This window comes from Scomber japonicus, chromosome 2, assembly GCF_027409825.1.
Source record: "Scomber japonicus isolate fScoJap1 chromosome 2, fScoJap1.pri, whole genome shotgun sequence".
NCBI lineage: Eukaryota > Metazoa > Chordata > Actinopteri > Scombriformes > Scombridae > Scomber > Scomber japonicus.
The window spans coordinates 22,037,489-22,061,705 of record NC_070579.1 but is presented as its reverse complement, the minus strand read 5'-3'; the positions used below and the strand labels follow the sequence as shown (position 1 = coordinate 22,061,705).

Genomic DNA, 24,217 nt, shown 5'->3' with positions numbered 1-24,217 from the left:
AAAATGGGAGCAATTATAAATCTTCAAAATGTAATATCAAAATAATTACCTGAAAGAACAATCAGAAAAGCATGCAGCCCGTCCATGTGTGATGATGACCTGTAAGTAACAGGCAGCAACATTGTTATTACTTACGGATGTCACCAACGCACACTTTTCCATTAAAGGAAATGTAACTCATGATTGGCTAGTCAAATGGAACATTTTTTTCTGTGGTTGTTTTCTATTGGTGCAATGCTAAGTGTTGGTTTTTACATTGATGTTAAGATTCGAAAGATTTCTTCAGAACACACTTGAAGAAAAATACCTCATAAAATCCACTGAGGAGCCAATATAGAAGTGCATTTTTATGCTCATGACTATACTGATGTATAGAGACTACAAATTCTAATAAAGCAAAGGTATAAAACATGAGGACACAGACACATAGTGCACTGTACAGTATTGTTAGACTTTAAATTGTCAATTTGTTTTCACTGTTACTCCAACAGGGATGTGATCTACTAGAGGAAGCAAAACATTATTGTCTGCTTATGTCTGCATTAAATTAATCATATGGAGCTGAATGGCTGTAAAAGTAGGAAGACTGTTTTGGGGTAATATCACAGTAGCTGTAAATAGTAGGCCTACTGTTTATTACTGACTTTATTCTGTTTGAAAGTTTGAAGCTCTTTATTGAAAAACATCTGGACTCTTGATAAGAACATTTTTACCCAAATGAATCAGAAACTAGCATTTGAACATGGTCTGTATGGTCATCATAACTTACAACAAATCATTTACTCTTTATGAATTAATAAAGAGCATATCTCTGTTTGTGCTCAAGTATATGTGCTCATGCCTGTGTTGTTGTGCACGTAAGGTGTGACCTGCTCTGCAACCTGCTTTGTTTAACAACTCTGTTCATCACATACAGTATACAGTGTGAAGTGTGACACAAAGGTTTATGTCTACATGAGAACAAAACATTTCTTTGTCTCGGGCTGAGAGCAATAAGGTGTTTTCATATTCAAATACAAGTGACATGTTTTACTTTGCTCAAGAATGTCTACTTCTGGTGTTGACTCTAAGACATAGTTTGAAAGAGTGTACACCAAAATGTAGATTCTGGCTTTGTTGTATAGTGTTGTTGTATAGCTTTGTTGCTTTAACAATCAGTTCAATAGATGCTTGAGATTTACTGTATTCTATGTAATATCAACTGTCCTAAAGCATGTTTTGAGTTAGAATTATGTAACTATAATGTTACATGAATTAATATTCATGTGCCTAAATCGAGACTTAGATTAATGAAACCTGTTTTGTTTCTGAGTTGTGCATTTGAGTCCTTGCCTTATTTATCTTTTTATTTATTCATTTTCAGTCATTTATTCAAGTGGTAGAAGAAAAAAAAATACAAAAGATGTACAATATCACAATAACTTTATATAGCATTTATATAGTGCTTCACATACAAACAACCACAGCAATAAAAAAAATAAAAGTTGCTGCTAAACAAGCATAAAAGTACAAGAAGAGAAACACAAAACTAAGATAAAACGTACAATGAAAACCAGAATTATGTGAAATGAGGGAAGCTGTTTAATATTTGTGAGGCTTATTTCTTTATTATCATTGCATGTTAATTTTCAATATTTTATTCAAGAGGTGAAGGTAAATGAAATTGATAAATGAATAAGATGTACATGATCTATTCTTACAATAACAATAATACAAAGCACCTCACATAAAAGCAAACAAAACACAGCAATCAGGGAGGGAGGTGTGATAAAAGTACTTTTTGACCAGGGGTGGATTGGCCATTGGGAGTACCGGGACTTTTCCCGGTGGGCCGATCAATAATGGGCCGATGGCTGCCCGTTTTTTATTTTTTATTTGTTCATTTATTTTTCGTTGCGCCTTGCCATGGTAACTCTCCCGGCCCAGAGCAGAGACATGCACCGGCCCACAGAGCTCCGCTGCAGCCTGCAGACACAGCAAAGGTCCATTGGCTTGTCTGTCTAAAGAATACCTGGTCCAAGGGCCCTATCATAGGCTACAGAGACCCAGGAGACTAATAAAACTAAAAAATAAAACTAATTCAAGCCTATTCAAGTCTCCAGAATATAAAGGATATTGTTCAGTATAGTACTGTTATTAAGGGCTTGTGTGTTTACATGTACATCAACGTGAGTTGGCACAGTATCTGCACGCGGATTGTAGTGGGCCGGTCTGGACCAAAAAGTCCAGGGCTGAATTTTTGTCGCAGTCCAGGCCTGTATGCCACTGACTCAGCCTGCATCATTTCCTCAGACTACATGTTCCAGAGCCTCGGGGCTCTTATTTCAAATGCCCTTAGTCTTCAGGCCAGAGTCTCCGAGCAATCAGGGATAAACGACCTGAGATATATTGAGGAGTCAGACAATATAATATGACTTCAAATATGCTTGAAATTAATTATAAACTGGAGGCCAGTGTAAAGGGGCTAAAAGTGGACTGATGTGACCTGTTTACTGTTTCAAAGCCTGGCAGCTGAGTTCTGTACTGTCTGGGGCCACTCTACCGTTTTTCTATTTAGGCATGTAAAAAGTTGTTACAGTAATCCAGCTGTGATGAGATAAAACCATTTATATTCTTAGAAAATTGAATGAGAAAATTAAAACATGAATGAATGAATGAATATAAATCGTGGTTAAGGTCATTAACAGTGGACAGTGGATTTAGTCTCATGGGAGAATTGACACAAAAAAGAAAGTTTAATGTGAACTTTTCCAAACAATTGCTCTCAACTTTCACCAAAAAGGCTACATACACAACTTCTTACAGGTCAGTTATTGATGACCATGACTGTTGCTTAACTCTAAATTACAGAATAGTCCCTATTTATCACCACTAATTAATTCATTATGTACCCTCTTGTGTCCTTTTACATCCTAGAAGTATTGATGGCAGAATAAGTGCTGAAGTCAGAAGTCAGAACTCTTTCAGTTCCACAGTAGTAGAGACCATCATCTGAATTAGTGATGTTTACAGTGAGAAGGTCGTAGGATTGAGAAGAATCGTTTCTCACAAAATGAAAACGGTGGAAGGACTTCACAGGACCAGCAACCATAGTGCCTGTCTTGTAATCGCGTTCTGGTCTTATAACAAGAGTCGGCTGGTTCTAATGAGAACAGTTCTGTGGTGTATGAACGAGAGTGAGGCCGACATGCTGTTCATTGCTTGTTTACTCAGCCATGCTGCTTTTCTGAACAATGCGCATGCGCGCAGCACCTTGACCTGTCCTGGTTACACATAGATCTAGCCAACATAGATCATGAACATAGTTACCATACAATAACTAGCTGGTAAATAGAATATGTGGTAAATCAATAAACCACATTATCACCCCTTTTAGTTGAGAATAACCATGGAAATATTAACAATATCAATTTTCCTGTTTCGTTAGTAAACATGTTATGTCAAGAGACAAGTAACAAGAAATGGCTACAATTGAACTCCAATTACTCACAATAACATTATGTAGCATTTTTGGTATTATCCTTTCTGATCTACATCATACAGTATCAGTACTTTTGGCAAATTGGCAACAACCATTTATGACCTTTTACTCAGTGTAAACATACAGTCTCATTGCATAAATCTCTGGGGTGGTTTAGTCACTCGTGTAGAGCGCCTCAGAGCCACAGGTTCAGGCTCCAGGAGCTCCGGTGACTGCACAGTGGAGTCAACAATGTCCTGAGAACTACTACAGTCCTTATCAACTAACTGTTCAAAATGAGGGTCAGTTAACACAGTGTCAGGTTCAGCCATGGCCCGAGCTCTTAGCTGGTCTCCATGGCGTCTGTGTACTGTGTCAGAATCCCGCTCTCTGACCTCATATGACACAGGGCCAGTCTGTCTCACCACCAACCCTGGAATCCACTTGGTGTCTCCTCCCACAGTGCTACGCAGGTACACAGCATCATCCACGCTAAACGTACTGTCTTTTGCGCACTGTGCAAGGCTTCAGGAAATCCAGCCTTGTACGGACGTGTCTGTGTAAAAACAGATCAGCTGGAGACTGTCCTGTTGTGCAGTTTGGTGTCGTCCGATACTGCAACAAGAACAGAAGGGACAGTCTGTCATCAATGTCTGTCATCAATGTTCACAGTTGTGTGGGCAAGTTTTTTCATACCCGTTTTAAAAGTCTGGACATATCTTTCAGCCAGACCATTTGTCGCTGGATGTCCTGGGGCACTTGTTGTGTGCAGAATCCCATTCTGCTTGACAAAAGTTTGAAACTCCTCGGAAGTGAAAGTGGTGGCGTTGTCTGTAACAATTTGCTCCGGCAATCCATAGGAAGCAGTCTCCTCAGCTTTGTCACAGTAGCCTGCGAAGTGATTTGTGACATGCGAAACACTTCCAACCACTTTGTATAAGCATCCTCGACAATCATGAACATGTTGTTTAGAAAAGGTCCAGCAAAGTCCAAATGAAGTCTCTTCCAGGACTCACCAGGAAATTCCCATGGGTTTAGTGGAACGTGTTGAGGCCTTTTTTGCTCCATTTGACATGTTTCACATTCTTTACACATTTGCTCCACATCTGAGTCAAGATTTGGCCACCATACAAAGTTACGAGCAAAAGCTTTAGTCTTCACTTTACCTTGGTGCCCTGAGTGAATTTCCTTTAACACTGCTTTTCTCATTTTTGAGGGTACAATGACTCTGGTCCCCCAAAGGACACAACCTTGCTCTGTAGATAACTCGCTTCTCTTAGTGAAAAACACTTTCAATATATTTTCTACTTTGTCTGGCCAACCTTCCATGACATACTTGTAGACATGGGCTAGCTCACTGTCAGTGCGTGTCATCTAGGCGACCGAAGTGGCTTTGAGCTGCGCCTTTTGTAGATGTTCTGCTAGCAGTGAATGGACAGTAGCCGATGCTACAGTAGTTCCTGTGTCGCTGGTCTCAGGTAAAGGGCAACGGGAGAGTCCATCAGCATTACTGTGCTTTTCTGACTTACGATAGACGATGTTGTAGTCATACACTGACAGTATAATTGCCCACCGCTGAATGTGTGCAGTGGCCAATGTAGGCAGACTCGCCAAAAGGTGTCAATAGGGGGCGATGGAATTTCTTTACACCATAAATCAATCCAAGAGCCTCCTTGTCAATTTGAGAATACTTTTTCTCCGCTGGAGACAATGTGCGGGAAGCATAAGCGATTGGTCTCTCCTCCCCATTTGACATGGTGTGTTGGATCACTGCTCCAATGCCATATGCTGAGGCATCGCATGCTAGAGTGAGAGGAAGACTGGGATCATAGTGTGCTAAAACCTGGTCACTCGTCAACAGGTCCATGCACTTCACAAAAGCAGACTGTTCTGCCTCAGTCCATTTCCAAACTACATTTCCTCGAAGAAGTCTGTACAGTGGTGCCAACACTGTGCTCTGTTGGGGCAAGAATCTCCCATAATAGTTCAAAAGACCCAAAAAAGCTTGTAGCTCTTTAACATTGGTAGGTGCAGGGGCCTCTTGTATTGCCCTCACCTTTTCCTCTGAAGGGTGAATGCCACGCTCGTCCAGTACGTGACCAAAATACTCAAGCTGAGTTTTCCCAAACTCACACTTTGAACGTTTAACTCGTAGTCCATTTTCCTGTAAGCGTTGCAGGACTCTTTGAAGGTTGTGGAGGTTATCTTCCTCCGAGCGTCCCTTAATGAGAAGAAGAATCAAGGAAAACTACCACAGGTAAGTCTTTCATTATGTTTTCCATAATCCGCTGGAAGATCGAGGGAGCGGAACTGATCCAAAAAGGAAGTCTGTTATACACAAACAGCCCTCTGTGGGTGTTGATGGTAGTGTATTTCTTGGAGTCATCGTCAAGCAAAACTTGCTGATAAGCTGCTGCTAAGTCAATCTTAGAGAAAATCTTACCTCCACTAAGGGTAGCTAAAAGCTCTTCTAAGCGAGGTAAGGGGTAAGTGTCTGTTTAAAGTGCCTGATTAACTGACACCTTATAATCGCCACAAAGGCGAAGTGACTGATCCTTCTTTACCACCAGAACTATTGGCGCTGCCCAGTCACTATGCTTTACTGGAGATATAATGTTAGCTTCCTCCAGCCTTTTGAGCTCTATCTCTACTCTTTCCTTCATTGCAAATGGGAGGGGCCTGTGTTTGCAGAATTTAGGAGGCACCTCTGGTCTGACCATGATTGAGTGTCCCTAACTCCTCATGAAACACTTCTGAATATTTCTTTAGCAACTCCCCGACTGAGCTACATTTTGTTTCCTTCAAAAAACTGAGTTTCCTCAGCCAGTCTCTACCACATAATGTTGCTCCATGCCCTTTAATAACTAGAAGTGGCAAAACTGCTCTCTGACCCTGATACTCAACTGTGGGTGTGATCTGACCCAAAACAGGGATGCGACCTCCATTGTAAGCTCTAAGCTTTACGTTAGCTCTCTGCAGTGGTATGTGTGAAAACTGCCTTCTATATGTTCTCTCTGAAATGATGCTTCTTCTGGCACCAGTATCAATTTCCATCACTAAGTCTACACCATTAACTGAGAATGTTGCTTCATACAGCTCAGTATCTTCACTTGTGACAGTCAAAACAGTAAACATTTCAAGGTCAGAATTTTCTTCTGCTGTAACATATTTAGTGTTCTTCTTTTGCTGTCTTTTGTCTCTTGATCTTGTATCTTCAGCCCTTGCCTTTGCACGACATGCCTTTTTAATTTGTCCAATCTTTCCACAGTTATGGCATTTAGTCTCTTTAAAATGGCACTCATTTGCATTGTGATTTTTCCCATTGCACCTGTAACAGGTCCTGGCTCTTTGCAGCTTCACTTCATGGACGCTTGCAGCTCCGCCTGTTTCGCTCTCCATCCCTCTCAACTGACGTGCGTCCCTACCAGCCGTCTCCATGTTGAGGGCGAACTCAAACGCTTTGGCAAACGTGAGGTCATTTTTGGAGAGTAGCCTCCGCTGGCAGGCTTCGTTTCTTATTCCACTGACGAACCGATCTCGTAGTGATGCGTCCAGGTTCGTGCCGAACTCACAGTTAGCGGCACACTGCTTCAGCTCTGCTACGTACTCTGCAACCGGCTGTGTAGCTTTTTGATTGCACCAGTTGAAGCGGAATCTCTCTGCCACCAACAATGGCTTTGGCTCAAAATGTTCCTTTAAAACAGTCACTATCTCGTCAAACGTCTTGTCTTTAGGCTTGTGGGGCTGTACTAAATTTCTCAAAAGTCCATATGTAGTTGTGCCCCTTAACACTCAATAGCGTAGCAACTTTCTTCCTGTCTGCAATGTCGTTAGCTTCAAAAAACTGTTCAAGCCGTTCAATATAAGCCGAACCATGGCTCGTTTTCTGGCTTAAACTCATCAATTCTTCCAAACAGGGCCATTGTACTCACTAGTACCGACACCGTGTGTTGTCTGGGTGTGTCTGGGTGTGCTGACAGGTGGCTGCTGATAGTACTCTGTAGTACTCCAACACTAGTCTAGCGTGAGTTTGCAGTGGCACATAGACAGCTGTTATGATGACTGATGAAAACGCCCTCGGTAGGTAAAAAGGTCTACAATTTAACATCAGAAACTCTGATGAACAGTGTGTGTCGATTACTCTGACATCAGAACACCAGGCGTTGTTGATGTAGATACTGAAGACGACTCATCCTACTAGCTTGACGGCTGTATCTGGAGTGTTTGGGTCCAGCCACATCTCTGTTATCACTGCGCAGGAGTCCAAGCTGTGTGATGTAATCCACAGTCTTATTTCGTCCATTTTATTGTTAAGGGTTAAGGAGTTGGCGAGAAAGAGTGTTAACGCAAATTCATTTTAAAAGCATTATCTTTTTAAACGTGCGATTAGCGCACAAATGTTGTGTTTGACCTTTGTCCTGGGCTGTAGTTTGGAAATAAGGAAGTGATGCAGCAGTAATGTTTTGAATAACAAACAGAAATGGATCAAGAAAAGAGTCTTATGAATAGCAAATTCAGCTCAAAGCCCTGCCAGATGTTCTATCCACAAGCCCAAAGTTATTTTCATTACGGAATACGTTGAGTCTCAAATACCAGTCACTGGCCAAGCAGCTGATACAGAGAGACCTCCTCCTGCTCAACAAAGGCAGACCAAAGTAGGTGTGTATGTGTGTGTGTGTGTGTGTGTGTGTGTGTGTGTGTGTGAGAGAGAGAGAGAGAGAGAGAGAGAGAGAGAGATTGAGAGCGAGAGAGAGAAAGAAAGACTGTGTGAATGAGTGAGTGAATGTAACTAGTTCCTAACTGATATCATAACTGACAGCAGATTTTTGGAGCATGCAGTATTTCATTGTCACTGCCTGAAAACATTCAAAAAATGTTTCAAGATAGAGAAGGTAAATATCATCTCAGAGGAAAACTACATTTTAAACAACCTTGTGTAAGTACTGCTCTTAAAAGCATGTGCATATCAGTCTGTGGGGTAACATTGTGGAATGGTCTTTAAGAAGAACTCCAACAAAGCACTAGCTCTATACATTTTTTGAGTATAGGATATTGTAGGAGGCTAGTTTAAGTATGCCTTGAGTTTTGTTGTATTTATTTATTATTTTGTCATTATTTTGTATTTTTTTGTTGTATTTTATTTTATGCTGTTCTGAGGAAGTAGTGAAGTAGGGGCAGGACTAAATAAGCATTCTGCTTCCTCCTGTTCCGTCTGCTCGAACCCATTATTTTGTTGTTCTGACATTTCATTTTGATGAATATTTGTTGTTGTTGTTGTTGTTCGAGATCAAACCAAACAATAAACAATAAAAAAAATTGTTCTGGATTGTTTCAATAATAATAAACATTAATGTGCATAAAGCAAGCACATGTATCCACTCCCATGTTAATAAGAGTATCACAAACTTGATAAAATATTCCTTTAATGTACATTTAGATACAAATTAAATATTTTGGCATCAAACCTGATATGGTCGTCTTTTTGGTGTATTATTTCACATATCTACCAAGACTGTACTCAAAAGAAAAGACAGGATCATTAGTTTATGCAAGTCCCACAAAACAATACAAATGTACATTCAAATGAAAGAAGCCACTGTTTGAACTCTGTCAAGTCAACTTTTTATTATTTATCGTTATACTATGTCCACTGTCATCACTTAAACATAACCATGTACTTATTATTGTGCCCATGACAATGACGGACTTCTGCTGTTAAATTTGGAGGACTTCTTGGAAACACTGTAACCCCTAACAATAACCACTGTTTCCTCTAGCTAAAAATACTTCAGCAGCATTCACACCTACAGTAAACAGTGGACTACTTTCTTTTAGTGCAGATCAGTACCATGTGAACAATTCATAACCACTTGACACTAAACGTATATGTTTTAATAGATCTTTTTAATTTAATTTGGGTAATTATTCAAAACAAAATTAAAAGAAGATAAACACAGTATAAGGGTGTGCAGCACCACCTTCAACAGACCACTAAATAGCAGCTTTAGTCCATCTGCATGTTGCACTGTGCTGTTGCATGAGGGTCTGTTTGTCAGTGTGGGTTTCCTGTGAACCTTACTCATATCAGGAGCCACATGATGGGTTGATGTTAACTGCACTGTTAACCCTGTATTGTCTACAGGAAAGAACTTATTGCTGCCATTTTTAATGTAACACATTGATTACAATAATTAAATAAAACAACTTGAAACAAATTGTGATCTACAACAACAAACAGTTGATGTAAAGCTGATGAATGAAGTGGTGACATGAAAAAAACCACACAAGATGCATCTGCTCTCTTGTATATCTATATGAAGAAAAGAACAGCAACACATCCATGTGGTTAATGTCATTACCATTGTGGACAACCCTAACAACTTTAAAACAATTAAGAAGCAGTCAACAATAAAAAAATGAAAATGAAAGTAAAGAAAAGCACAGTAGTACAATTTACAGTGAAATGTTATGCTCTATCTACAATGGGATATGATAATAATACATCAAGCTTTTATTGCTGGAAGGCAAAAAAGGTCACATTTAATCAAAGTGAGGATAAATGTCAGCAGTTAAGAGAGAAGGGAGATAAGTTTTGCCACTTTGCAGTGACAACGGTGCCATTAACCAAAAGGAGCCAATCTAATGCAGGAACCGGTGAGCCAATCACAGTGGTTAGATACATTCTCATACTCCTGTCACAAGCACACATTCATACTGATGGAGAAAACACAGACTTCTGAAAATAAAATATGAGTGTGGTCTTAACAGCAGGGTTCAGAAAGTATTAACACTTCTTATCTGGTGCCCACATTCAGCTGTCTGTTCTGTAGTCTTTGTTGCCCAGGTTGTTCCATGGGGTGTTTATGTTGTCAACTCGCATATGTTGAATTGGATTTGTGCTTGAACATGTATGAATGTATGTATTTGAGAAGTTTCCATTTTGAGTAATGTGAAGTGAAATCTGACTTCTGTTTAAGTGGTCTCTAGAACCAGCAGAAATCTGCTGAGCTTACAGAAGCAAATCACAACACAGTGGGCTAACTGGGATGGGGGTCATAAAGAGACAAGAGCTAAAATGGCCTGTTTCAGACAGAGGTTGAACTGAGGGGCTTCAGCATTGATAAACAAGGAGTTTTATATATAATATATTCCATTTGAGCCCCAGAATATAAATATAAACCTGTAAAATTACACAATGAAGTAGATCCCTTTAACAGTCTGTTTCAGGGGTCAAAGGTCAAAGAGAATAGTTGATTGGATGATGGTAAAAAATGATTTATATTTCTTTTAGAAAGCCTTGGCATTACTATTGTTTCATATTAACACCCCTACTTCACACCCCTGAAGTATTGATGGCAGAATAAGTGCTGAAGTCAGAACTCTGGATTTTCTTCTTCTTTGGTCTCTGTGACGCCTGACGAATTTCCAGTGCAGCATAACACACATCTTCATCCTGAGATTTGACATTTGTAATTTAGAATCATGAACATGTAGTATACATGATGTATTATTTTGATTTTCTGTAAGTCGCTATTAAACACATTGTAGTGAGAATCAGTGATCAGTGTTGTTAGTGTAAAACATCACATACATGCAAAAGTGAAAAGATCTCTGTAGTGAGGGATAAATTGAAACATGCAAACCTAATTACATTTCTCATTGTCAATATTTCCTCTTGTCATAGCAGGAAAAACAGACATTAGTGTATTAATTATTAGTAATTATTAGGCATGATGAATAATTGCTTCATTATATTTAGCTGGGCCAGTGAGTCAGTATACACAATACCAAGGTCCCAGCATTGAAACAGCAAATGAAATACAGTAATTATTTTGTATTGTTTATATTGTTTAATTAGATGACATTTTATCTGACACAGGATTTATACCTGTGTGACAAGAGAAAATGTTCACCACGAGTCACATACTATTGAAGAGTGATTCAAGTTACGCTGTAAATTACCAGATTTCCTACTGTTCCTCTGGTGTCAGGTCTTTGTCGATCCACTTGAGCTTCTTTAGCTGCAGATATTAATATATGATGATTACACCATGAAAGCCAACCTCAAAAAATACTTTAACAAGTGTTAAATTAAAAAACAAGTTTTTAGATACAACTCTGGATAACAAGTTGAGCTAAAACATTCAAAGAACTAGTCATCAAAGTAATGCTATGACCTTAGGATAGAACAACAAAATGGATAAAAGTGACATACTGAACAGTAGGTACCTGTTTTCTGGCAGAGCTGATAAACCAAAAGAGAGGAGAGGAGAGAGGAGAGAACAGCCAGAGATGGACAGAGAGAGAGCAGCAGTGTCCAGCACACGCTACAGTCTTGTTGGGTTGAGGTTGTGTAATCTGGCTCACTGGAGTCTGAATCAAACACAAACAAGTGACTGAATGTTTGTGATTCTAATTTTATAGATATATGATGGAAATGTAAACTGTTCTATTTTGTCGGACAAACTTGTGACTTATATTTTGCACGTGTTATTTGTTCGAGTCCCTAATATCAGTAAATGCAACATGAAATATTTTCTCCATTCGAGCCTGTTATCTGTAAATGGAAAATCATCTAAAAATGTACTCTGCATTAAAATAAATGAATAAAATATTGAGTTTACATTCATCAGAATACATAACATTTCAGTCCTTTGTGACAATTAAACGGCATGTCCTTTGAGATTGGCAGTTGTTTCACTGTTAATTCAACCTCATAACTAGCTAATGATAATGCCGTTAATATATTTTATATGTGAACTGTGACATCATGAATCTGACATCTACTTTTTATTTTTTAAATGTCCACATTAATGTAAACTCACATTTTTTGCCTGTGTGGTAATTAGTTGGTCAAATGGTGGTCAAATGTACTCTGTAGAATATTCACACATATAAAGAATAGAAGATTAGACTACTTACTGACTACGACCCTTGTGGCATTTCCATAAGTGTAAACAGTTCTGGTAGAAATTTGTACAAGTTTGTTATCCTTCACCTCGTTCTTTTCAGTTCCACAGTAGTAGAGGCCCTCATCTGAATCTGTGATGTTCTTGATCATCAGGTCATAGGATCCAGTTGATGGGTTCTTCACCAAATGAAAACGATGGAATGGATTCATAATGTCTGAAGGGTCTCTATCAACAATTTCCCCTAGCTCCCATTTTGTTCTCAGAACAAGAGAAGGCTGGTTCTCATGAGAACAGTTCCTGAACCACACAATGTATACTCCTGATGATGTTTTGCAGTCACAGTACAGAGTGATGTTTTCTCCTGGTCTGACTTTAACCTCCAACATTGATCCAGAGATCCCAACATGACTGCAGGAAAGAACTCCTGGAATGCAAACACAACAATAAAAGCAGGTTGAAATGTTACAGTACAGTATTTCACATTACAAAAGATACAGGTTACTGCATGAGTTCATTCTGAAAATGGGAGCAATTATAAATCTTCAAAATGTAATATCAAAATAATTACCTGAAAGAACAATCAGAAAAGCATGCAGCCCGTCCATGTGTGATGATGACCTGTAAGTAACAGGCAGCAACATTGTTATTACTTACGGATGTCACCAACGCACACTTTTCCATTAAAGGAAATGTAAGTTATGATTGGCTAGTCAAATGGAACATTTTTTTCTGTGGTTGTTTTCTATTGGTGCAATGCTAAGTGTTGGTTTTTGCATTGATGTTAAGATTCGAAAGATTTTTTCAGAAGACACTTGAAGAAAAGTACCTCATAAAATCCACTGAGGAGCCAATATAGAAGTGCATTTTTATGCTCATGACTATACTGATGTATAGAGACTACAAATTCTAATAAAGCAAAGGTATAAAACATGAGGACACAGACACATAGTGCACTGTACAGTATTGTTAGATTTTAAATTGTCAATTTGTTTTCACTGTTACTCCAACAGGGATGTGATCTACTAGAGGAAGCAAAACATTATTGTCTGCTTATGTCTGCATTAAATTGATCATATCGAGCTGAATGGCTGTAAAAGTAGGAAGACTGTTTTGGGGTAATGTCACAGTAGCTGTAAATAGTAGGCCTACTGTTTATTACTGACTTTATTCTGTTTGAAAGTTTGAAGCTCTTTATTGAAAAACATCTGGACTCTTGATAAGAACCTTTTTAACCAAATGAATCAGAAACTAGCATTTGGACATGGGCTGTATGGTCATCATAACTTACAACAAATCATTAACTCATTATGAATTAATAAAGAACATATCTCTCTTTGTGCTCAAGTATATGTGCTCATGCCTGTGTTGTTGTGCATGTAAGGTGTGATCTGCTCTGCAACCTGCTTTGTTTAACAACTCTGTTCATCACATACAGTATACAGTGTGAAGTGTGACACAAAGGTTTATGTCTACATGAGAACAAAACATTTCTTTGTCTCGGGCTGAGAGCAATAAGGTGTTTTCATATTCAAATACAAGTGACATGTTTTACTTTGCTCAAGAATGTCTACTTCTGGTGTTGACTCTAAGACATATAGTTTGAAAGAATGTACATAGTATAGTATAGTGTGAAATGAGGGAAGCTGTTTAATATTTGTGAGATTGATTTCTTTATTGTCATTGCTTGTTAATTTTCAATATTTTATTCAAGAGGTGAAGGTAAATGAAATACATAAGATGTACATTATCCATCCATCCATCCATCTTCTTGCCGCTTATCCGGGGTCGGGTCGCGGGGGCAGCAGCCTAAGCAGGGAAGCCCAGACTTCCCTCTCCCCAGCCACTTCATCCAGCTCTTCCAGGGGGACCCCGAGGCGTTCCCAGGCCAGCCGAGAGACATAGTCTCTCCAGCGTGTCCTGGGTCTTCCCCGGGGCCTCCTACCGGTGGGACGTGCCCTGAACACCTCACCAGGGAGGCGTCCGGGAGGCATCCTGATTAGATGCCCGAACCACCTCATCTGGCTCCTCTCGACGTGGAGGAGCAGCGGGTCTACTCCGAGCTCCCTCCGGATAACTGAGCTTCTCACCCTATCTCTAAGGGAGAGCCCAGCCACCCTACGGAGGAAGCTCATTTCGGCCGCTTGTACCCGCGATCTTGTTCTTTCGGTCACTACCCAAAGCTCATGACCATAGGTGAGGGTAGGAACGAAGATCGACTGGTAAATCGAGAGCTTCGCCTTTCGGCTCAGCTCTCTCTTCACCACGACGGATCTGTGCAGAGTCCGCATTACTGCAGACGCCGCACCGATCCGCCTGTCGATCTCCCATTCCATCCTTCCCTCACTCGTGAACAAGACCCCGAGGTACTTGAACTCCTCCACTTGAGGCAGAATCTCATCCCCGACCCGAAGAGTGCACTCCGGTTGAGGACCATGGCCTCGGATTTGGAGGTGCTGATTCTCATCCCGGCCGCGAACCGATCCAGTGAGAGTTGGAGGTCACGGTCTGATGAAGCCAACAGGACCACATCATCTGCAAAAAGCAGTGACCCAATCCTGAGGTCACCAAACCGGACCCCCTCTACACCCTGGCTGCGCCTAGAAATCCTGTCCATAAAAATTATGAACAGGATCGGTGACAAAGGGCAGCCCTGGCGGAGTCCAACTCTCACTGGAAACAAGTCCGACTTATTGCCGGAAATGCGGACCAAGCTCTGACACCGGTCATACAGGGAACGGACGGCCCTTATCAGGGAGTCCGATACCCCATACTCCCGGAGAACCCCCCACAGGATCCCCCGAGGGACACGGTCGAATGCCTTCTCCAGGTCCACAAAACACATGTGGACTGGTTGGGCAAACTCCCATGCACCCTCAAAGATCCTGCAGAGGGTGTAGAGCTGGTCCACTGTTCCACGGCCCGGACGAAAACCACACTGCTCCTCCTGAATCCGAGATTCGACTACCCGACGGACCCTCCTCTCTAGCACCCCCGAATAGACCTTACCAGGGAGGCTGAGGAGTGTGATTCCCCTGTAATTGGAACACACCCTCCGGTCCCCCTTCTTAAAAAGAGGGACCACCACCCCAGTCTGCCAATCCAGAGGCACTGCCCCCGATGTCCACGCGATGCTGCAGAGTCGTGTCAACCATGACAGCCCCACAGCATCCAGGGCCTTGAGGAACTCAGGGCGGATCTCATCCACCCCCGGGGCCCTGCCACCGAGGAGCTTTTTAACCACCTCGGCGACCTCCACCCCAGAGATAGGAGAGCCCACACCCAAGCCCCCAGGCCCTGCTTCCTTACCAGAAGGCGTGTTGGTGGGATTGAGGAGGTCTTCGAAGTATTCCTTCCACCTATCCACAACGTCCCGAGTCGAGGTCAGCAGCACACCGTCCCCACCATACACAGTGTTTACGGTGCACTGCTTCCCCCTCCTGAGACGCCGGATGGTGGTCCAGAATCTCTTCGAAGCCGTCCGGAAGTCTTTTTCCATGGCCTCACCGAACTCCTCCCATGTCCGGGTTTTTGCCTCAGAGACTGCCCTAGCTGCGCTCCGCTTGGTCTGCCGGTACCTGTCTGCTGCCTCCGGAGTCCTACAGGCCAAAAAGGCCCTATAGGACTCCTTCTTCAGCTTGACGGCATCCCTCACCGCCGGTGTCCACCAGCGGGTTCGGGGATTGCCGCCCCGACAGGCACCGACCACCTTGCGGCCACAGCTCCGGTCAGCCGCTTTGACAATGGAGGCACGGAACATGGCCCACTCGGACTCAATGTCCCCCGCCTCCCCCGGTACATGGTCGAAGCTCTCCCGGAGGTGTGAGTTGAAACTCTCTCTGAGAGGAGACTCTGCCAGACGTTCCCAGCAGACCCTCACAATACGTTTGGGCCTGCCAGGTCTGCCCGGCATCCTCCCCCACCATCGGAGCCAACTCACCACCAGGTGGTGATCAGTTGACAGCTCCGCCCCTCTCTTCACCCGAGTGTCCAAGACATGCGACCGCAAGTCCGACGACACGACTACAAAGTCAATCATCGAACTGCGGCCTAGGGTGTCCTGGTGCCAAGTGCACATATGGACACCCTTATGCTTGAACATGGTGTTCGTTATGGACAATCCGTGGCGAGCACAGAAGTCCAATAACAGAACACCACTCGGGTTCAGATCAGGGGGGCCGTTCCTCCCAATCACACCCTTCCAGGTCTCACTGTCGCTACCAACATGGGCGTTGAAGTCCCCCAGCAGAACGAGGGAATCCCCAGGGGGAGTGTTTTCCAGCACCCCCTCCAAGGAGTCCAAAAAGGCTGGATACTCTGAAGTGCTGTTTGGACCATAGGCACAAACAACAGTCAGGATCCGTCCCCCCACCCGAAGGCGGAGGGAGGCCACCCTCTCGTCTACCGGGGTAAACTCCAACATACAGGCACCGAGCCGGGGGGCAATAAGTATTGCCACCCCTGCCCGGCGCCTGACACCAGTGGCAACTCCAGAGTGGACGAGAGTCCAACCCCTCTCAAGGAGACTGGTTCCAGAGCCCTTGCTGTGCGTCGAGGTGAGGCCGACTATATCTAGCCGGAACTTCTCAACCTCACGCACCAGCTCAGGCTCCTTCCCCACCAGAGAAGTGACGTTCCACGTCCCTAGAGCTAGCTTCTGCAGCTGAGGATCGGACCGCCAAGGTCCCCGCCTTCGGCCGCTGCCCAGCTCACATTGCACCCGACCCCTTTGGCCCCTCTCACTGGTGGTGGGTCTGTGGGAGCGGGGTCCCATGTCCCTTTTTCGGGCTATGCCCGGCCGGGCCCCATGGGGGAAGGCCCGGCCACCAAGCGCTCGCCTCCGAGCCCCACCCCCAGGCCTGGCTCCAGGGGGGGGCCCCGGTGACCCGCGTCCGGGCAAGGGACACGAAAATCCAATTATCTTGCTCGTCATCGGGGTTTTCTGAGCTACCTTTTGTCTGGCCCCTCCCCCCGGACCTGTTTGCCATGGGAGACCCTACCAGGGGCATAAAGCCCCCGACAACTGAGCTCCTGGGGTCATTGGGACACGCAAACCCCTCCACCACGGTAAGGTAGTAGCTCAGGGATCTATTCTTACAATAACAATAATAACAATAATACAAAGCACCTCACATAAAAGCAAACAAAACACAGCAATCAGGGTGAAATCAGGGAAGGAGGTGTGATAAAAGTACTTTTTGAGCATGGATGCCACTGACTCAGCCTGCCTCATTTCCTCACACTACATGTTCCAGAGCCTCGGGGCTCTTATTTCAAATGCCCTTAGTCTTCAGCCCAGAGTCTGCGAGCAGTCAAGGATAAACGACCTGAGATATATTGAGGAGTCAGACAATATAAAGACTCAAATAAGCTTGATATTAATTCTAAACTGGAGGCCAGCGTAAAGGGGCTAAAAGTGGAATGATGTGACCTGTTTACTGTTTCAAAGCCTGGCAGCTGAGTTCTGTACTATCTGGAGCCGCTCTACCATTTTTCTATTTAGGCATGTAAAAAGTTGTTACAGTAATCCACATGTGATGAGTTAAAACCATGTATATTCTTAGAAGAATGAATGAATATAAATCGTGGTTAAGGTCATTAACAGTGGACAGTGGATTTAGTCTCATGGGAGAATTGACACAAAAAAGAAGTTTAATGTGAACTTTTCCAAACAATTGCTCTCAACTTTCACCAAAAAGGCTACATACTGTACACACCTTCTTACAGGTCAGTTATTGATGGCCATGACTGTTGCTTAACTCTAAATGATAGAATAGTCCCTATTTATCACCACTAATTAATTCATTATGTACCCTCTTGTGTCCTTTTACATCCTAGAAGTATTGATGGCAGAATAAGTGCTGAAGTCAAAACTCAGAACTCTTTCAGTTCCACAGTAGTAGAGACCATCATCTGAATTAGTGATGTTTACAGTGAGAAGGTTGTAGGATTGAGAAGAATCGTTTCTCACAAAATGAAAACGGTGGAAGGACTTCACAGGACCAGCAACCATAGTGCCGTACATGTAATCGCGTTCTGTTCTTATAACAAGAGTCGGCTGGTTCTCATGAGAACAGTTCCTATACCATGTTATGTATACTGCTGTTGAGAATTTACAACGACAGTAGAGAGTGATGTTGTCTCCTGGTCTGACTGTAACCTCCAACACTGATCCAGAAGACTGATCCTGACTGCAGGAAACAACTCCTGGAAAACAAACACAATCACAAAAACAGGTTCAAATGAGCACAACGTTACATGATTTTCAAAGCAGATGCTAAACAGCAACAGTAACAAAGAAAATAAGTATTGCTTGATTGCATAATGGAACCTAACAATTGTAAAATAAAAATAATCTAATCGTCCAAAATGTAATCATGTGAATTACCTAACAGAAAGACCAGAAAAGTGTGCACCCTCTCCATGTCTGATGGTGTCCAAGAGTTAAAAGAGAGAGAAACAGGTAATACTTATAGACATCATGACCTACGTAAACGTTTCCATTAAAGGAAATGTAAGCAGTGATTGGCCAGATGAGTGGAACATTTTTTACTGTGTTTTTTTCTATAGGTGTTGTTTTCTGAGTGATAATAACCTGGTTATTGATGTTTCCTCAGTGAACATTTGATAATACATACAATCTGTTAAACACCATTACATTTTAACATCCAAATGAGGTGTTACCATTTACATGGTAGACTGCAGCCTTACTATACTTGCTGTGTATCTGTTAGCAGTTACAGCCATAGAGATTGTGATACATATAAACTACCTGTTGGCAGTAGCTACTCTAATCTGGCAAAACTATTAAATAAAATGCACATTTGTACATTGCAGAGAGGCATCCTTGTCTTGGGCTTGAATTCAAGCCTAATAATCAGCCCTAAACCTATTCTTATTCATCTCTCATTTGAAAGCCTTGTGCTTCATCTTTCACACCCACCCTGGAAAACATTACAGCCAGTTTGATTGAATGATTTTAACATTCATGTGGATGTCAATAATGATAACCTTAGCACTGCATTTATCTCATTATTGGACTCATTTGGCTTCTCTCACAGTGTAAATAAACTCACTCAGTATCTTAAACACACCTTTAACCTTGACCTTCACCCTTCCCAATGACACACTCAGCTGTCCTCACCACCCACTGCAGGTTCCTTGTGTTCTGCAGCTGCTGTATCACACAGTGCAGCAGTAGGTCAGGTGGCTTTCCATGGTAGCTCGATAAAAGTTTGTGATTGTGGGAGGTGGGCTTGTTTCAACTTTCTGAGGAAGTCAAGTCTTTGCTGGGCCTTCTTCTGGTGAGAGATGTGTGTGGACAACCCAGTCTCACATCAAAACGTATCACAGCTACTCACGTGTGTAAGTGGGAGGGGGCAGCGGGGCAGAGGGGTTTCCTTATGGGAGCGCATGATGTCACTCCGGATTCCTCCGGTTGTCCTGTTTTTTCTTTATTCCTCCCATCAATGACAGACAGCTGATCAAAAAGTGGTTATGATGCGCAAAACATGAGATATCAGTGGAGCTATAAGATACACAGGAATTATAAATGAATCTATTAATTAAAATGAGCATGTCCCGTGAAAAAAGTTTATATTTTTTAAAGATTTGGGCAGGACCCACTTTAAGTTGCCATGATTAAAATCTCCTGCTGCTATTACACTGCTGTCTGGGTGTGCTGACAGGTGGCTGCTGATAGTACTCTGTAGTACTCCAACACTAGTCTAGTGTGAGTTTGCAGTGGCACATAGACAGCTGTTATGATGACTGATGTAAATGCCCTCGGTAGGTAAAAAGGTCTACAATTTAACAGACCACTAAATAGCAGCTTTAGTCCATCTGCATGTTGCACTGTGCTGTTGCATGAGGGTCTGTTTGTCAGTGTGAGTTTCCTGTGAGCCTTACTCATATCAGGAGCTACATGATGGGTTGATGTTAACTGCACTGTTAACCCTGTATTGTCTACAGGAAAGCACTTATTGCTGCCATTTTTAATGTAACACATTGATTACAATAAATAAATATAACAACTTGAAACAAATTGTGATCTACAACAACAAACAGTTGATGTAAAGCTGATTAATGAAGTGGTATGAAGAAAAGAACAGCAACAAATCCATGTGGTTAATGTCATTACCATTGTGGACAACCCTAACAACTTTAAAACTATTAAGAAGCAGTCAACAACAACAAAATGAAAATGAAAGTAAAGAAAAGCACAGTAGTACAATTTACAGTGAAATGTTATGCTCTATCTACAATGGGATATAATAATACATCAAGCTTTTATTGCTGGAAGGCAAAAAAAGGTCACATTTAATCAAAGTGAGGATAAATGTCAGTAGTTAAGAGAGAAGGGAGATAAGTTTTGCCACTTTGCAGTGACAACGGTGCCATTAACCAAAAGGAACCGGTGAACCAAGCACAGTGGTTACATACATTCTCATACTCCTGTCACAAGCACACATTCATACTGATGGAGAAAACACAGACTTCTGAAAATAAAATATGAGTGTGGTCTTAACAGCAGGGTTCAGAAAGTATTAACACTTCTTATCTGGTGCCCACATTCAGCTGTCTGTTCTGTAGTCTTTGTTGCCCAGGTTGTTCCATGGGGTGTTTATGTTGTCAACTCGCATATTTTGAATTGGATTTGTGCTTGAACATGTATGAATGTATGTATTTGAGAAGTTTCCATTTTGAGTAATGTGAAGTGAAATCCGACTTTTGTTTAAGTGGTCTCTAGAAGCAGCAGAAATCTGCTGAGCTTACAGAAGCAAATCACAACACAGTGGGCTAACTGGGATGGGGGCCATAACGAGACAAGAGCTAAAATGGCCTGTTTCAGACAGAGGTTGAACTGAGGGGCTTCAGCATTGATAAACAAGGAGTTTTTAAAACTTTAAATCATGCAAATATATTCCAGTTGAGCCCCAGAATATAAATATAAACCTGTAAAATTACACAATGAAGTAGATTCCCTTTAACAGTCTGTTTCAGGGGTCAAAGGTCAAAGAGAACAGTTGATTGGATGATGGTAAACAATGATTTATTCTTCTTTTAGAAAGTTTTGGCATTACTATTGTTTCATATTGACACCCCTACTTCACACCCTTGAAGTATTGATGGCAGAATAAGTGCTGAAGTCAGAACTCTGGATTTTCTTCTTCTTTGGTCTCTGTGACGCCTGACGAATTTCCAGTGCAGCATAACACACATCTTCATCCTGAGATTTGACATTTGTAATTTAGAATCATGAACATGTACTATACATGGTGATTATTTTGATTTTCTGTAATTCACTATTAAACACATTGTAGTGAGAATCAGTGATCAGTGTTGTTAGTGTAAAACATCACATACGTACATGCAAAAGTGAAAAGATCTCTGTAGTGAGGGATAAATTGAAACATGCAAACCAAATTACATTTCTCATTGTCAATATTTTCTCTTGTCATAGCAGGAAAAACAGACATTAGTGTATTAATTATTAGTAATTATTAGGCATGATGAATAATTGCTTCATCATATTTAGCTGGGCCAGTGAGTCAGTATACACAATACCAAGGTCCCAGCATTGAAACACCAAATGAAATGCAGTAACTATTTTGTATTGTTTATATTGTTTAATTAGATGACATTTTATCTGACACAGGATTTATACCTGTGTGACAAGAGAAAATGTTCACCATGAGTCACATACTATTGAAGAGTGATTCAAGTTACGCTGTAAATTACCAGATTTCCTACTGTTCCTCTGGTGTCAGGTCTTTGTCGATCCACTTGAGCTTCTTTAGCTGCAGATATTAATATATGATGATTACACCATGAAAGCCAACCTCAAAAAATACTTTAACAAGTGTTAAATTAAAAAACAAGTTTTTAGATACAATTTTGATGATACCTCTGGATAACAAGTTGAGCTAAAACATTCAAAGAACTAGTCATCAAAGTAATGCTATGACCTTAGGATAGAACAACAAAATGGATAAAAGTGACATACTGAACAGTAGGTACCTGTTTTCTGGCAGAGCTGATAAACCAAAAGAGAGGAGAGGAGAGAGGAGAGAACAGCCAGAGATGGACAGAGAGAGAGCAGCAGTGTCCAGCACACGCTACAGTCTTGGAGTCTGGAGTCTAAATCAAACACAAACAAGTGACTGAATGTTTGTGATTCTAATTTTATAGATATATGATGGAAATGAAAACTGTTTTATTTTGTCGGACAAACTTGTGACTTATATTTTGCACGTGTTATTTGTTCAAGTCCCTAATATCAGTAAATGCAACATGAAATATTTTCTCCATTCGAGCCTGTTATCTGTAAATGGAAAATCATCAAAAAATGTACTCTGCATTAAAATAAATGAATAAAATATTGAGTTTACATTCATCAGAAAACATAACATTTCAGTCCTTTGTGACAATTAAACAGCATTTCCTTTGAGATTGGCAGTTGTTTCACTGTTAATTCAACCTCATAACTAGCTAATGATAATGCCGTTAATATATTTTATATGTGAACTGTGACATCATGAATCTGATATTTACTTTTTATTTTTTAAATGTCCACATTAATGTAAACTCACATTTTTTGCCTGTGTGGTAATTAGTTGGTCAAATGGTGGTCAAATGTACTCTGTAGAATATTCACACATATAAAGAATAGAAGATTAGACTACTTACTGACTACGATCCTTGTGGCATTTCCATAAGTGTAAACAGTTCTGGGAGAAATTACTGTGTTATCCTCCACCTTGATCTTTTCAGTTCCACAGTAGTAGAGGCCCTCATCTGAATCTGTGATGTTCTTGATCAACAGGTCATAGGATCCAGTTGATTGGTTCTTCGCCAAATGAAAACGAGGGAATGGATTCATAATGTCTGAAAGGTCTCTAGAACCAGTTTGCTCCATTTTTGTTTTCAGAACAAGAGAAGGCTGGTTCTCATGAGAACAGTTCCTGTACCATACAATGTATACTCCTGATGATGCTTTGCAGTCACAGTACAGAGTGATGTTTTCTCCTGGTCTGACTTTAACCTCCAACACTGATCCAGAGATCCCAACATGACTGCAGGAAAGAACTCCTGGAATACAAACACAACAATAAAAGCAGGTTGAAATGTTACAGTACAGTATTTCACATTACAAAAGATACAGGTTACTGCATGAGTTCATTCTGAAAATGGGAGTAATTATAAATCTTCAAAATGTAATATCAAAATAATTACCTGAAAGAACAATCAGAAAACCATGCAACCCGTCCATGTGTGATGATGACCTGTAAGTAACAGGCAGCTACACTGTGTTTACTCAAGGTGTCATGACCAATGCACATTTTTCCATTAAAGGAGATGTAAGTCATGATTGGCTAGACAAATGGAACATTTTCTTCCGTGGTTGTTTTCTATTGGTGCAATGCTAAGTGTTGGTTTTTGCATTGATGTTAAGATTAAAAAGAAAACACTTGAGGAGCCAATATAGAAGTGCCTTTTTCTGCTTATGGATGTACTGATGTTTAGAGACTACAAATAGACCGTCTTGGACTGTTAGTCAGTCACAACTAATTACTGGGTTTGGGTTAGTGTAGTCCAGTAGAGGGAGCAAAACTGGGTAGCTTGATGCAATGGATCAGCTTGAATTCATATTATTATCAACATAAAATAATCTATTATGAAATGGAAAACTCATGTATAGGTATTATGCACTGTAATTTTGTGTTAACATTTTAAAAAGTCATGACTACTTCAAAACTCCCTGTGTTAATTTACAAACTACAATGCTTTGTAAATGAACCGGATTACATCTTTATCAATATAATGAACGTTTTAATAAGCCTATCAT

At 41.2% G+C, this 24,217-nt stretch overlaps 1 pseudogene; it reads right to left on the bottom strand.

Annotated features, from left to right (window-relative positions):
* Positions 1-3,609: 3,609 nt before the first annotated feature.
* LOC128365914 (uncharacterized protein K02A2.6-like) lies at positions 3,610-23,287 on the bottom strand (annotated as a pseudogene).
* Positions 23,288-24,217: the final 930 nt, after the last annotated feature.